This window comes from Mytilus californianus, unplaced genomic scaffold (assembly GCF_021869535.1).
Source record: "Mytilus californianus isolate M0D057914Y unplaced genomic scaffold, xbMytCali1.0.p SCAF_8, whole genome shotgun sequence".
NCBI lineage: Eukaryota > Metazoa > Mollusca > Bivalvia > Mytilida > Mytilidae > Mytilus > Mytilus californianus.
This window is the reverse complement of record NW_026262734.1, coordinates 40,258,300-40,274,352: the sequence shown is the minus strand read 5'-3', so window position 1 is coordinate 40,274,352 and position 16,053 is coordinate 40,258,300.

Below are 16,053 nucleotides of genomic sequence, written 5' to 3'. Positions count from 1 at the left end.
ATAATTTCAGACAAATTTAGTTCAGATCTATTCATCAACATGGTCAAAGAAACATTCAATATGTTATTTCACTCACAGTTCATTGTGAAGCTTTGTGGTGTCAATGCTACCTTATAAGCCAACCGTATCATACATTTTTGTTTGGGGATTTGTGTTAGAGTTTTTTGATGTTTTGATTTTAACGGTAACAAAGTTATAAACTAATATTTTCATGAATAATTCTCAAATATTTTATTTGGCAAATTGCAGTTGCAAAAAAAAAAAAATAACGGACAAATTTTTTGGTTTATATTATTCAAAAAAACTAAAATATAATTATAAGATATAGTGTATACTTTTTCTGCGACATATTCACACGCAAATAAGATGCACATTGCCTCAGAGTACAGACATTCAGCGACAAAAACATCGATGTGAGTAACAGATAAACAATTGACGCAAATAACTTGATATATCTCACGTTGGCCTCATTTGCCATTTTGGCGGAAATGAAAAAAAAATGCATTTTATCTGAAAGGAATTATCTCAGTTTGACTTATCAATTAACTATGATAAATTTTTGGAGACGCAATGTTTCATGATATAGAATACAGTGTTCGCCAAAAACATGTACCAAAAATGTAATACAATTTAATTGTTCACTCTGTTCCATTAAGTCAACTTTTGACTTCTCCCAACTAGTGTTTTGTCAATGGCGTGTTATGAATTATACTTTTTCAAATTCCATTGCATAAATTTACTATTTTTACTCAAACTAAGGTTGCATTCGAATAAGGCAAAGTTTATGTTAGGTAGTTAGGCTGTTACCGTTATAGTTAATTTGCGATCAAACAATCGATATTTTAGGCTTATAATCTATCAATATCGGTTTTGAGTATGCTTGATGATAGTTAAGTAAAATTACTTGTAGTTTACACGAAATCGATATCACAGATTTCATTTTTTTATTCTGTGTGCTTTGAGACATATACAGATGTACATTGTCGGAAATTTCAAATTTTTTTTTAATGTACGAGCTTTAGAAACAGGACGAAAAGCGAGGTTCTACGAGCTTTTCTCCTTTTTCGTAGCGAGTACACAATGTTTGTATCCTGCATTTTACATCCGGCACTTTAAGGTTTAGTTGTTAAAATATAGATATTTGTCTCAAATTTTCCAAAAGATCGACATAGTTAAAATGCGGACCTTGAAGACGCCCACAAAATGAACTGTCTTACAAAAACAAATATTCCCATTACCGTTTGCTCACTATGGAAGCGGAGTACAGAAAACTTTATTGGAATAAGTACACACAAAGCAAAAAAATATTTGTGTACCTGTTCTTTGTACAATAGTTGGCTGATTTTGGGATAAAAGTTTTTACCTTTGAGTCAATGCATAATCCACACTGGATATATAATTGATGTCAATCCGTGTAAGATTTCAAGATCATTTCATTTCAGAATATTATAACTTTCTCACCTAATAAAATTAGATAAAACAATATCTCTCTGCATACATTTGTTTCCACAAACGCTATATGCTAGCAATAAAAAAAGCTAAAAAATACCAATTTATTAAATGATATCGATGAGTTTATGATCTATAATAAAACAAATGAAACTTAATGTAAGAAACAAAATTGAAAGATTGTATCAATTAATAACGTCAAGTGTAAATGTGTTTTTTTTAAGTTGAATTACTTCTTTTAAATTTCCTCTTAATCCTCCGAAACCCTCTTCACACTGAACCGGATGTATGGAAAATATTAGAGCTCTGTCTAAATGTTAAACAATCTTTATATAAAAATAACTGTAGCAATACCGTTTTGAAATTTCAGTTTCACTACAACCTGCCACAATTTCGGGTCCTTCAGCCGTTATTTCTGGTCAGCAAACACAATGGACATGTACAACAATAGATGGATATCCAAAGCCTAACATGGTGATGACAATGGGGGGTGTTACAATAACAAACGGTTTTTATAGCCAGGAAACACAAGATCCGATCACGCAAACGTGGACATTAACTCAAAACGTCATCATGACCCCAACCACAGTCAATGATGGACAAAAGATATGTTGTGAAGTGCAAACGCTACAGCCAGTTTGTCGTACACTAGCAGTACAAGGTATTTTTTCTGAAACGTCGTTTTTTAATTTCAATGAACCAACTGTCCTTGTTTCTTATAAGATTTTGATTTTATTCGAAACATAAAAGGTGTCCTGCCCAAGGTATACATTGCAATCATTTAAATTCGTGTTTAACCTATACCAACGAAATCCATGAATGTTGATATTAAAAAAGATAATAACGATTCCACAGTATACGACACATGTCTGTAAAACTTGGCTTACAAAATATCAAATCAATTTCATGAATAATAAATTTGTCCCCTAATGTATCCAAGTCTTCCAATTCGAAAAGGGTGACATTACACACTTGTTATATCTATCACTTTGACACTTTTTGCAGTAAATGATTAAAAAATGTTCAATTCAATTGGAATATGAAAAAGTACTGTCGATTACAAAAATAAAACAAATTAGAAAATGGCCCAAGAATGAAGAACTCGTGTCATTTTTTCGCAATAAACCTGTATCAAATAATTTTAAGTTGCTGTCAATCCTTTCTATCCATACCATACGGAGCATGCTGAACGGAAAACCTTCGAGCTTCTGCATTAAATGAAACAATCTTTGTACATAATAAATGAAGCAATACCGTTTTGAAATTTCAGTTTCACTACAACCTCCAACGATATCGGGTCCTTCAACCGTTATTATTGGTCAGCAAACGCAGTGGACATGTACATCATTAGATGGATATCCAAAGCCTAACATGTTTATGACACTTGGGGGTTATACCATAACAAACGGCTTTACTAACCAGGAAACACAAAATCCTATCACGAATATGTGGACAGTAACTCAAAACGTCGTCATGACCCCAACCGCACTCAATAATGGACAAAAGATATGTTGTCAAGTGCCAACGCTACAGCCAGTATGTCGTACGCTAGCAGTACAAGGTATATTTTTAAGTGTCGTTTACTAATTTCAATGCAAAACCGGCTGCAATGTGCCTTTCTCGCTTATATAGATCTTAGGGAAAGATGATTTTATTCAAAAGACGAAGGTTTTCTACCCCAGGTATACATTGCCATAGTCGTTGTTGACACAACTTTTCGGAATTTTGTTTTTTAAAGCTCTACAATTTGGTGTTTGATTTGGCCGTCCAAGTGTTTTAATTCTACCGCTTTTAATGTGTCGTGTATAGGCGAAAAGCGCGTCTTACGTACATAACTATAAGCCTGGTATTTCTAATAGGTTTTATCACAGTTACAACAAGACCCTGGCCAAACAATATAACATGTATTTTTGATCAAATTTGGCAACATTTCATAAACAAGTTGTAGAATTTGATGTTGCTTTTATAATTACTCTTACATCATTGAGAGTAAAATCTTTTTTTGAAATGATAAAAAGATCGTTATTTAAAATTCAGATTCTACAGATTTTAAGATTTTAAAATGAGCTTATTCCTTTCTATGTAAGCTTCTTGTTTTGCGTGCTATAACTTACGAACCGTTCAACAAATGCTTTCCAACTTTTGATATGGTGTTATTCATGATAAAATGAAGGTCAAATTTGATATTGTCTATTTTTTTTTTTTTTTTTTGCCCATCTAGATCGTCAATCGTTGTTTTTAATTGATTGCAAAATTGCGCTTTCTGTTGTGTCCGTTCAATAAAGTGAGAACTGATCAATTATTAATTTTCTGGTTTTAAAATATTGTTACTGATACTAAAAATTGCCAAGGTAAGGTCATGTTCACTGTTGACGATTTTCTGTTTTAGTATTCAGGAGTTATGCCTTTCATCGCCTAAACAATTACATTTACAACTGTAATAAAAGCCCGGTTTGTAGTCATTTGACAAATTACCAATTTCAGTTGAGCTCATATTTGATAGCAGAATTAAAAACGGATAACGTACACATCGACATTTATATCATACGTTTTCGTTAACTCAAATGTCCTTTGAGTCAAGCACTTACAACAAAGTCGAGATGTAATCAACTTTAATGAACCCAAATACGTAAAATTGTTAAAGACTAAAACAGTAGTTTCTAGACATGAAAATCTCATTAATCAATTAAATCATATATCAAATTAATGTAAAACAACAAACACTGAGGCATCCACTTCAATAGAGCGAGTCCTTATGCTTCAACAAGATGTATCACATTTAGTTCATTGCAGATTATCATTTTGTGAAAGACAACCATATTGATTGATATATATGATCCTGAAAATGCAGAAGCGACGCACAAAAAAATAGTTTTCCACTTTAAGTATTATAGTTTACTTTGGATTCCTTTATTTTCGTGGATACCATTTTACATGTACGTGGATATAGTAAAAAATGCATTTTGTGCGGATTTCAGATTTGGTTGTTTTGCCAAAGTTTTGCATATATATCAATATAAAATTTTACTTCGTGGAACTTTTAAATTTGTGTTTGACCTATACATACCCACGAAATCCACGAATGTATGTATTAAAAATAATAATGATTCCACTGTATACGACAAAAGAAAGCTTAATGTAACAAGATGTTTGTAAAACTTGACTCACAATATATCAAATTAATTTCGGAAATAATAAATGTGTCTCCTATGAATCCAACGGTCTTCCAGTTCGTAAATGGTTGCATTTCACACTTGGTATATCTATCAATTTGACAATATTTCCAGCAAACGATTAACAAGTGTTCAATACAATTTGAATATGAAAAGATTACAATGGATTACGAAAATAATACAAAATAGAAAATGGTTCAAGAATGAAAAACATACAAATGTATGCTATTGTTTCGCAATCTATATTCTTCCTATTTAATTGCTTTCAATCTTTACAAAGCATTCCATTCGGAGTATGCTGAACAGAAAACCTAAGTCCCCTGCAATTAATGTAGGAATTTTTGTACATAACAAATATAGCAATACCGTTTTGAAATTTCAGTTTCACTGCGACCTCCAACAATATCGGGTCCTTCAACCGTTATTATTGGTCAGCAAACGCAGTGGACATGTACATCATTAGATGGATATCCAAAGCCTAACATGGTTATGACACTTGGGGGTTATACCATAACAAACGGTTTTACTAACCAGGAAACACAAAATCCTATCACGAATATGTGGACAGTTACTCAAAACGTCGTCATGACCCCAACCGCACTTAATGATGGACAAAAGATCTGTTGTCAAGTGCCAACGCTACAGCCAGTATGTCGTACGCTAACAGTACAAGGTATATTTGTCTGAAGTGTAATTTACTAATTTAAATGAACAACCGGCTGCAATGTGCCTTTCCGCTTATGTGGATCTTCGAAAATGTTGATTTTATTCGAAACACCAAGCGTTTCTTACCCCAGGTATACATTGCCATAGTCGTTGTTGACACAACTTTTCGGAATTTTGTTTTTCTTTAGCTCTTCAAATCGGAACTAGTATTTGATTTGGCTGTCAAACTGTATTGTTTCTACCGCTTTTAATGTGTCTGGTGTAGACGAAACGCGCGTCTGGCGTACACAATTACAAGCCTGGTATTTCTAATAGGTTTTTATCACAGTTACAACAAGACCCTTCTAAAACAATATAACATGTATTTGCTCAAATCTAGCAACATTTCATCAACGAGTTTTAGAATTTCATGTTGCTTTTATAATTACACGAACATCATTGAGAGTAAAATTGTCTTTTTTTTAATGGATTAAAAGATCATAATTAAAAATCCCTGCATAAAATACAACAGCATGCAAACAAAATCCAAAACTAGTCAGGTAAAGGTTCTAAGATTTTAAAATGAGCTTATCCTTTTTCATGTGTGCTTCATGATTTGCGTGCTATAAATTAATAAAACCGTTCAACAAATGCTTTCCAACTTTTAATATGGTGTTATTGATGATAAAATGGAGGTCATGTTCGATATTGTTTATTTTCACTTTTGCCATTTTAGATCGTCAATTATGGTTTTTGATTGATTGCAAAATTGCATTTTATGTCGTGTCCGTTCAATAAAGTAAGAACTATTCAATTATCAATTTTCTGCTTTTAAAAAATTGTTATTGATACAAAAGTTTGACTAAAATAAGGTCAAGTTCGCTGTAAACGATTTTCTGTGTAGATGTTCAGGAGTTGTGCCATTCGTTGCTTAAAAAATGACAGTTACAACGAAATAAAAGCCCGCTCTGTAGTCATTTTGACAAATTACCAATTTTGATTGCGATCATTTTGATGGAAGAATTAAAAACAGACAACGTACATATCGACATTGATAGCATATACGTTTTCGTTAATTAAAATTTCCTTTGAGTCAAGCACTTACCTTAAAGTCGACATGCAATCTACTTTAATGAACCCAGAGATGTCAAATTGGCATTGGATTACAAAAATAATACAAATTAGAAAGACTCAAGAATAAAGAACACGTGTCATTTTTCGCAATAAACCTGTATCAAATAAGTTTAAGTTGCTGTCATCCTTTCTAACCATAACATGCGGAGCGTGCTGAACGGAAACCTTGGAGCTTCTGCAATTAATGAAACAATCTTTGTACATAATAAATGAAGCTATATCGATTTGAAATTTCAGTTTCACTACAATCTCCAACAATATCGGGTCCTTCAACCGTTATAATTGGTCAGCAAACGCAGTGGACATGTACATCATTAGATGGATATCCAAAGCCTAACATGTTTATGACACTTGGGGGTTATACCATAACAAACGGCTTTACTAACCAGGAAACACAAAATCCTATCACGAATATGTGGACAGTAACTCAAAACGTCGTCATGACCCCAATCGCACTCAATAATGGACAAAAGATATGTTGTCAAGTGCCAACGTTACAGCCAGTATGTCGTACGCTAGCAGTACAAGTTATATTTATTTTAAGTGTCGTTTACTAGTTCCAATGGACAACCGGCTGTAATGTGCGTTTCTGGCTTATGTTGATCTTAGAAAATGTTGATGTTATTCGAAACACAAAGGGTTTCTTACCCCAAGTATACATTGCCATAGTAGTTTTTTACAAAACATTTCGGAATTTCGTTTTTGTTAAGCTCTACAATTTTTGGTTGATTTGGCCGTCAACTGTGTTAATTCCACCGCCGCTAATGTGTCTTATGTAGACGAGACGCGTGTCTGGCGTACAAAATTATAATTCTGGTATTTCTAATAAATTTTTATCACAGTTACAACAAGACCCTTCTCAAACAATATAACATGTATTTGCTCAAATTTAGCAACATTTAATCAACGAGTTGTAGAATTTCATGTTGCTTTTATAATTACACGAAAATCGAGGAGAGTAAAATTTTCTTTCTTATGAATGGATAAAATATCATTATATAAAGTCCCTGGATACAATACAATGACATGCCAAAAAAATCAAAAATTAAGCAAGTAAAGGCTCTGAGATTTCAAAATAAGCTTATCCTGTTCTAGATGTGATTCATGTTTTGCGCACTATACTTTACAAACCATTCAACAAATGCTTTCTAAATTTTGATATGGTGTTATTGACGATAAAATGGAGGCCATGTTCGATATTGTCGATTTTCACTTTTGCCATTCTAGATCGTCAATTATAGTTTTTGGTTGATTGCAAAATTGCACATTTTGTCGAGTCCGATCAATTATTCATTTTCTGGTTTTAAAAACTTGTTACTGATAACAAAGTTTGACTAAAATAAGGTCAAGTCCACTGTTGACGATTTTCTGTGTTGATGTTCAAAAGTTATGCCTTTCGTTGCTTAAAAAATGCCAGTTAAATCGTAATAAGAGCCCGTTCTGTAGTCATTTTGACAAATTACCAATTTTGATTGCGATCATTTTGATGGAAGAATTAAAAACAGATAACGTACATATCGACATTCATAGCATATATGTTTACGTTAATTAAAACTTCCTTTGAGTCAAGCACTAACCTTAAAGTCGACATGTAATCTACTTCAATGAACGCAAAGATGTCAAATTGTTTTAGACTAAATACAGAAGTTTCCCGATGTTCAAATCTCGTAAATCAATTAAAGCATATATCAAATAAAGGTAAAACAACAAAAACTGAGGCATCAACTTCAACATAGCGAGTCCTTTAGCGTCAACAAGTTATATCACAGTCATGTCACTGCAGATTATCATTTTGTGGTAGAGAACCATGTTGATTGATAAACATGATCCTGAAAACGAAGAAATGACACACAAGAATACAGGTGTCATTTCTTCATTTACATTTAGTATTATAGATTACTTTGGATTCATTTATTTTCGAGGATATAATTTTATGTAGATGTACGAAAAATTTAATTTTTGAGGATGTTTGATGTTGTGGTTTGACCAAAGTTTGCATATATACTAATATAAAATTTGTACTTCATGGAACTTTTATGTTCGTGTTTTTTTTTTCTTAAAATGTCCTGTACTAAGTCAGGAATATGGCAGTTGTTATCAGACAGTCCGTGTCTATGTATGTTGGCGTTTGCTTTTGTTGTAGTTCAGTGTTTCTGTTGTTCCGTTATTTTCCTCTTATAGTTGATGTGTTTCCCTCGGTTTTAGTTTGTTTTTTCGGATTTATTTTTGCTAAATCGAATTATGACTATTGAACAGCGGTATACTACTGCTGTCTTTATTCATTAACCTATACCCACGGGATCCACGAATGTTGGTATTAAAATAATAATAATGATTCCAAAGTATACGACAAACGATACCTTAATGTAATCAATGATGTTTGTAAAACTTGATTTACTATATATCAAAAAAAAATTGTGTCTTAAGATGTCTCTTATCGAATCAGAGATTCTTCTAGCTCATAAAGGGTGAAATTACACACTTGTTATATCTATAACTTCTTTGACAGTATTTGCAGCAAATGATTAAAAATATGATCAATTTATTCGGAATATGAAACAAATACTATCGATCACGAAAATAAAATAAATTAGAAAATTGTCAAGAATGAAGAAAACGTGTCATTGTTTCGCTATAAACCTGTATCACTTCATTTTATGTTGCTCTCAATCCTTTCTAAGCATTTAATACGGAGCATGCTGAACAGAAAACCTTGGAGCATCTGCAATTAATGAAATTATCTTTTTGTATATATAACTGTAACAATATCGTTTTGAAATTTCAGTTTCACTTCAACCTCCAACAATATCGGGTCCTTCAACAATTATCATTGGTCAGCAAACACAATGGACATGTACATCATTAGATGGATATCCAAAGCCTAACATGTTTATGACAATTGGGGGTTATACTATTACAAACGGTTTTACTAACCAGGAAACACAAAATCCTATCACGAATACGTGGACAGTAACTCAAAACGTTGTCATGACCCCAACAGCCCTCAATGATGGACAAAAGATATGTTGTGAAGTGCCAACGTTACAGCCAGTATGTCGTACGCTATCAGTACAAGGTATATTTGTCTGAAGTGATGTTTACTAATTTTAATGAACAACCGGCTGCAATGTGCCTTTCGCGCTTATGTGGATCTTATGTAATGTTTAACTATTCAGAACACAAAGTTTTTTTCTACCCTAGGTATACATTGCGTTAGTCGTTTTTTACCAAACATTTCGGAATTTTCGGTTTTTAAAGCTCTACATTTTGGTATTTGATTTGGCCGTCGAATTCTTTTGATTCTACCACTACTAATGTGGCTTATGTAGACGGAACGCGCGTCTGGTGGACACAATTATAAGCTTGGGATTTTTCAAGTTGTTTTATCACAGTTACGACAAGGCCATTCTCAAACAATATAACATGTTTTTGTCTAAATTTAGTTACATTAAAACAACGTGTTGTAGAATTTGGTGTTTTTCTTCAATTAGACTAACATTAAGGAGAGTAAAATTTCCTATAACTTGAATGGATAAAAGATCATTATATAAAGTCCCTGTATACAGTACAATGGCATGCCAAAAAAATACTAGTACAATTAAGTAAAAGTTCTGTAATTTTAAAATTATCTAATGCTATTCTAGATGTGCTGCATGGTTTGCGTGTTATAACTTAGGACCCGTTCAAAAAATGCTTTCCAACTTTTGATATAGTGTTTTTGGTGATAAAATGGAGGTTATTTTCAATATAGATGATTTTCACGTTTGTCTTTCTAGATCGTCAATTATTGTTCTTGATTGATTGAACAGTTGCACTTTATGTCGTGTCCGTTCAGTTCCATGTGAACAGTTTAATTGTTGCCTTTCTGTTTTTCTAGTTTGCTTTTAAGATGATTTTACTGAAACAAACATTTGACAAACTGAAGGTCAAGTTCGCTGCTGACGATTTTCTCTTTTGATTATCAAGAGTTATGTCATTTCATTGCGTAAACAATGACACTTACAATGGTAATAACAGCACGGTTTTTATTCATTTTAAGTTGCTACAAATTCATTCTAAGCATTCCATGCTGAACATGCTGAACGGAAAAACTGCAATTAATGAAAGAATCTTTGTATATACATAACAGTTGTCATTCCAATTTGAAATTTCAGTTTCACTACAACCTTCAACAATATCGGGTCCTACAACCGTCATCCCTGGTCAACAAACACAATGGACATGTACATCATTAGATGGATATCCAAAGCCTTACATGTTTATGACAATTGGTGGTGTTACAATAACAAACGGTTTTTATAGCCAGGAAACACAAAATCCTATCACGCAAACGTGGACAGTTACTCAAAACGTCATCATGACCCCAACCACAGTCAATGAAGGACAAAAGATATGCTGTGAAGTTCCAACGCTACAGCCAGTTTGTCTTACCCTAGCAGTACAAGGTATATAGTTTTTTTCTGAAACGTTGTTTTCTAATTTCAATGAACACACGGCTTTTGTGTACCTTTCTCGCTTAAGTGGATCTTATGAAATGTAGATTTTATTCCAAAGTATTTCTACCCCAGGTATCAATTTCGTTAGCCGTATCGGACTCAAATTTTCGAAAGTTTCGGTTTTTGAAGCGCTACAATTTTGTGTTTGATTTGGCCTTCCAATTGTTGTAAAACCAAAAGGCACGGATGAGTCTTATGCAGGTGAAACGCGTGTCTGGTATCTTTGATGATTTTTTCACAGTTACAAGGCAATGCCCAAACAATAATATGTATTTGCATAAATTCCGCAATATGAAACCAACATGCTGTAGAATTTATGCTGCTTTGTGAAATAGGCCAGCATCGATGAGTGTAAAATGTTTCTTCTTCTGAGTGAATCAAAACAAATATTTTATAACGAACCTGCATAGAGTAGTGATTATGTTAAGCAAATCTTATACTGGTTATGTTAAAGTTCTGAGATTTTCGGAGATCATAGATGGCAAATTCAATTTGTTATCATGTGTGCCATTAAATATATGAGAAAAAAAAAGATTCTTTTTAAGTTGGCTGTAGTTTCAGAAAAGGAGACATTCGACAGACTAGCCAATCAGAAGAATAAAAAATAATCGGGCCTCTTTCTTCAATGTTGAGGAAAACAAAATGACATAATATAATTCTGTGAAAGTACTTTTATTTATGGGTATTAATTTTCGTGGTTTGAGCAAATGATACATGTTTGTGGGTTCTTAAATTCGTGGATTTTAGTTTTCTGAAGAAATGAAATCGAATGAAGAATTTAAAGACATCAGAAATGAAGATTCTTTATGATAATCGTATGTTGTTTAATAATGATTTTGTGGACATTGCAAAATAAGGTGTTTTTTTTCACTTACTTGTTCATCTTTCAAAACTAACAACATTCAACAAATTTGAAAAAAAAATTATTTGCTTTCGGAAATATGCTGATTCATCTATGCTTACAAATTGTCTCGATTGAAGGAAATTGCAAAGTAAACATTTGAATTGTTGCACACGTGTAATCAGAAATGGTGACACTTATTAACTTGAGATCGAATGATCAACAGATTATAGATCATCAAAGGTGTTACACTCCAGTTCTATTGTTTTACTTCACAGTTTCTATTTCTGAAACAAGTGTAAGTTGAATAGATCTATTGTAACGAATAACAATGGATTTTGACCACAGGGTATGACGAGCGGGGTTTCTGGAAACCCCTCTTCTACATCCCGAAACACAGTCCATTGTTATTCATAACAATATGAATTGGTTTTTTTTTAATAGCATGAACACAAGAGATTACGAATAGTGTTCACTACAAGTTGTTTCAAGGCATATTAAAAAAAAACATATTTCAGGAAATTCCAATAGAGAAAAAAAACTTTAGCATCTATTTTGAATAAAAAAAATCATTTAAATACTCCTGGAACTTTTATGTAAATTATACATTAAAACATATAGTTTACATTTGGACTAAGTCTTAATCATAATGATAAAAATAAATTTATTAATTTTTGGATTGTTGAAGATAATGATGGCACCCAGGGGCGGATCCAGCCATTTTTAAAAGGGGGTGCCAACCCAGGATAAAGAGGGGGAGGGGGGGTGTTCCAGCCATATGTCCTCATTCAAAAAAATTTATCGTAAAAAAGGGGGATTTCAACGCTCGCCCCCCTTTTGGATTGCCCCAAAAAAGGGGGGTTCCTACATATGCAATCTGTATTTTTGTATGTTAAGCGTGTCCGGTCGTCCAGTTTCCGATCCAGACTCACCTATTCCTCAGTATGTTCGAAATGAATGTTTGTTTGTTTAATGTTGAGAAGAGGTTTGGGGGGGGGCATTTTTTTATATAACCGTAAGTTACATGTAAAATAAATTTATGATTACCTTTATGGGTTATAAATATTGCGTTATCTTTAGACTCTTCTGCCAAATCCAACGCCTGACTCAAAATGTCGTCCGTCTCATACACGTCCATATTGACAACTGCATACAAGGAGCATGATGTAATTTTTTTTGTATTAAGAATGCACGATATGGCCAACCTTGACCTGCTGATCCATATTAACACATGGATTTAACGGGAATATGCAAAACGGCAACTTTGACATTTGTAAAATCTACTCACTTGTCAAAGTTCGAATGAAGACCGTCAAAGTAAGGTTACTAGTGGGGTTTCATTTAAAAAAAATTCTTAATAATCATGGTTTGATATTGTCAAAAAAATGCTATCCCTTCTTTTTCATTTAATATTCAATGCAAACAAATATAGGGTTTAGCATCGGGTGTAAGTTAGTTATACACTTCGGGATACGGTGTGTCTGGATAAGAAACCCATCCGGCCTCCGGCCGTCGGGGTTTCTTATCCAGACACACCTATCCCTCGGTGTTTAACTGTTACTTAATTGGGCCATAAACATGTCACTTAAAGAAAATGGTAACATAAACAAATGCTTTAAATGTACTTTGAATTGAAGAAATAATTCCAGTATGAAATTATTTTTTTCTGTATGAGGAGATAAAATGAACACTTCATCATAACATATCATCACTGGAAATGTGGCTTTCATCTATCGATAACATTTTTTTATGAGAATTAAAAGGTTAAAAGTCGTACAGTTTAGGTTTTTTAAAGAATAAATGTTTAAAAGCCTGCCTGCAGTTGTATATATAGTTCATGGCGCATTTACCGTTATTCCATGTATTCTCTAGATTATATGCCCGTATTCATGTAGTCAAACCTACATGTGGATCTTTCCATGTCTTGATTTGGAACCTACATGTGGATCTTTCCATGTCTTGATTTGGACAACAGTTCTTATATTTCGTTAGACACTCAAACTCGTGGATAAAGCCATCCATGAAAACCGAGAAAATTGGTACCCCACGAACAAATGTACTTTCAAAGTATATATAATTTCAGACACATTTAGTTCTGTAACTGACATTTTGAATCATATGTTATATTATTTCAATTCCAGTTCATTGTGAACCTATATATAGCTATGTGGCATCATTTCAACCTTGTCTACCGATGTATTACAAGGGATTGTTGATGATATGTGTTAAGTTTTGATTTTTAATGATATCATCAAAGTAATAAACTAATTCTTTTTATAAATAATATAGTTGCTTTACGATTTGTCAAACAGTTAAACGTTGAAGAAAAACGATGATGGTTGTATAATTTGGTTAAGATTATTGAACATGTTGAAGAAAAACTAGAACTATGCTTATAGGAATTTGTGTACACTTTTTTTGCGACACACAAGCCAGATGCACATTGCATCATAATATAGAGTAATCCTTTTGTTTATAGCTAACTAAACCTCCCACTTGTATGACAGTTGTTTATAGTTTATAGTTCCGTTATATTCACAAAACTAAGCAACCCAAAAGCACACATGATAGGTTAATGTGACAATAATTTTTGGAATAAACAAGTACCTATTAAAAAAAATTAAAAAATGTGACAATAATTGGGATCCAGCATCCTAAACTGTGTAAACATACATCACATTATCATTAACTGTGAAATTGTGCTGGAAGAAATGCTCCATGGAATGGAAAACATAGTTTTCACTATTCAATTAATCAATCTGTTTCATCGAGTCAACTTTTGACTTCTCCCAGTGATTTGTGATTGGCATGACTTGAATTATATATTTAATTTGTTAAATACCATTCATAAATTTACTATTTTGCAATTTAACTTTGGTTGCATTTAGATAAAGCAAAGTATTCGTTAAATGGTTTTGGCTGTTCCGGTTATAGCCAATTTGCAATCAAACAACCAATCTTTTAGGATAGCAATCTATAAATGTCAGTTGTGAGTATATCTGATGATGGTCATTATATCACATGTCGAATGCACGAAATCGATATCACAAGTTTTGCTTTCATTTCATCTAATGTCTTGTGTTTTAGTCAATCTCTTACTTTGAAATAAATCAGTAATCCACACTAAATATATAATTGCTATTCATTTGTTTACGATTTCGAGATCATTTCATTTCATAACACTGCATATACTCCTCCCAGAAAAAAATATGTATATATAATTATAACAAAGTAATATCCACCTACATACAAATGTTGCTACTATCGCTAAAGGCTAGAAGTGCAAACACTCAATAACTAATAATTGATAGAATGATATTTATGAAATTCGATTTTAGTTTATAATCAATTATACGACAAATGAAACTTAGATGCTAGAATATAAGTTTGAAAGGTTTTATGCACAGTATCAATTTATAACATCAAGTATAAATGGGTTGATTTTAGTGTATAACTTTGATAACTTCTTCTAAATTCCTATTAATTCGACAACACCCCTTTCATACAGAACCAGATGTACTGAAAATCTAAAATAGTTTCCAAATGTTAAACAATCTTTATATCTATATTACTGATTGAATCCTTTTTTTCAAATTTCAGTTGCACCGCAAACTCCAACAATTTCGGGTCCTCAAACAGTTATAACTGGCCAGCAATCGCAATGGACATGTACATCATTAGGTGGCTATCCAAAATCTAACATGATAATGAAACTGAATGGTGTTACCATAATGAGCGGTATTTATACTCAGGAAACACAGGATCCAGGCCTGAATACATGGACTGTAAGTCAAACCGTTACCATGACCCCAACAGCACTCAATAATGGACAAAGCATATGTTGTGAGGTTTATCATGCTGCATTAACAACAACCCAGTCAACATGTCGGACGATTGTTGTACAAGGTATATATTTCCCTTTCATTTAAGAAAATAAGAAAAGCAAATTCTTCATTTGAAATTTTGATAAAACGTATTTCATTTATAAATGGCTTAAATGTTGTAATAGCGAAATGACAAGTTGCTTCTTACTGCATTGCCGAAGCATATACCAAAAATTATTGGCGTTATTTTCTATTATACGAATTTAGATCGCTTTAAAGGCATGTAACATGAAAGTTTTGATTTGATGGCGATTAAACACAAAACAAACCAATCAAATGAGGGAATGAAAAATGAAATTATCAAAATTGATATTCAATGAAAAGCATAATATTTGTTTGAGATGGCATAGTGAAAATTGATCATCAATGGATTCAAATTATAAAAATTGATATTCAATGAAAAGCATAATATTTGTTTGAGATGGCATAGT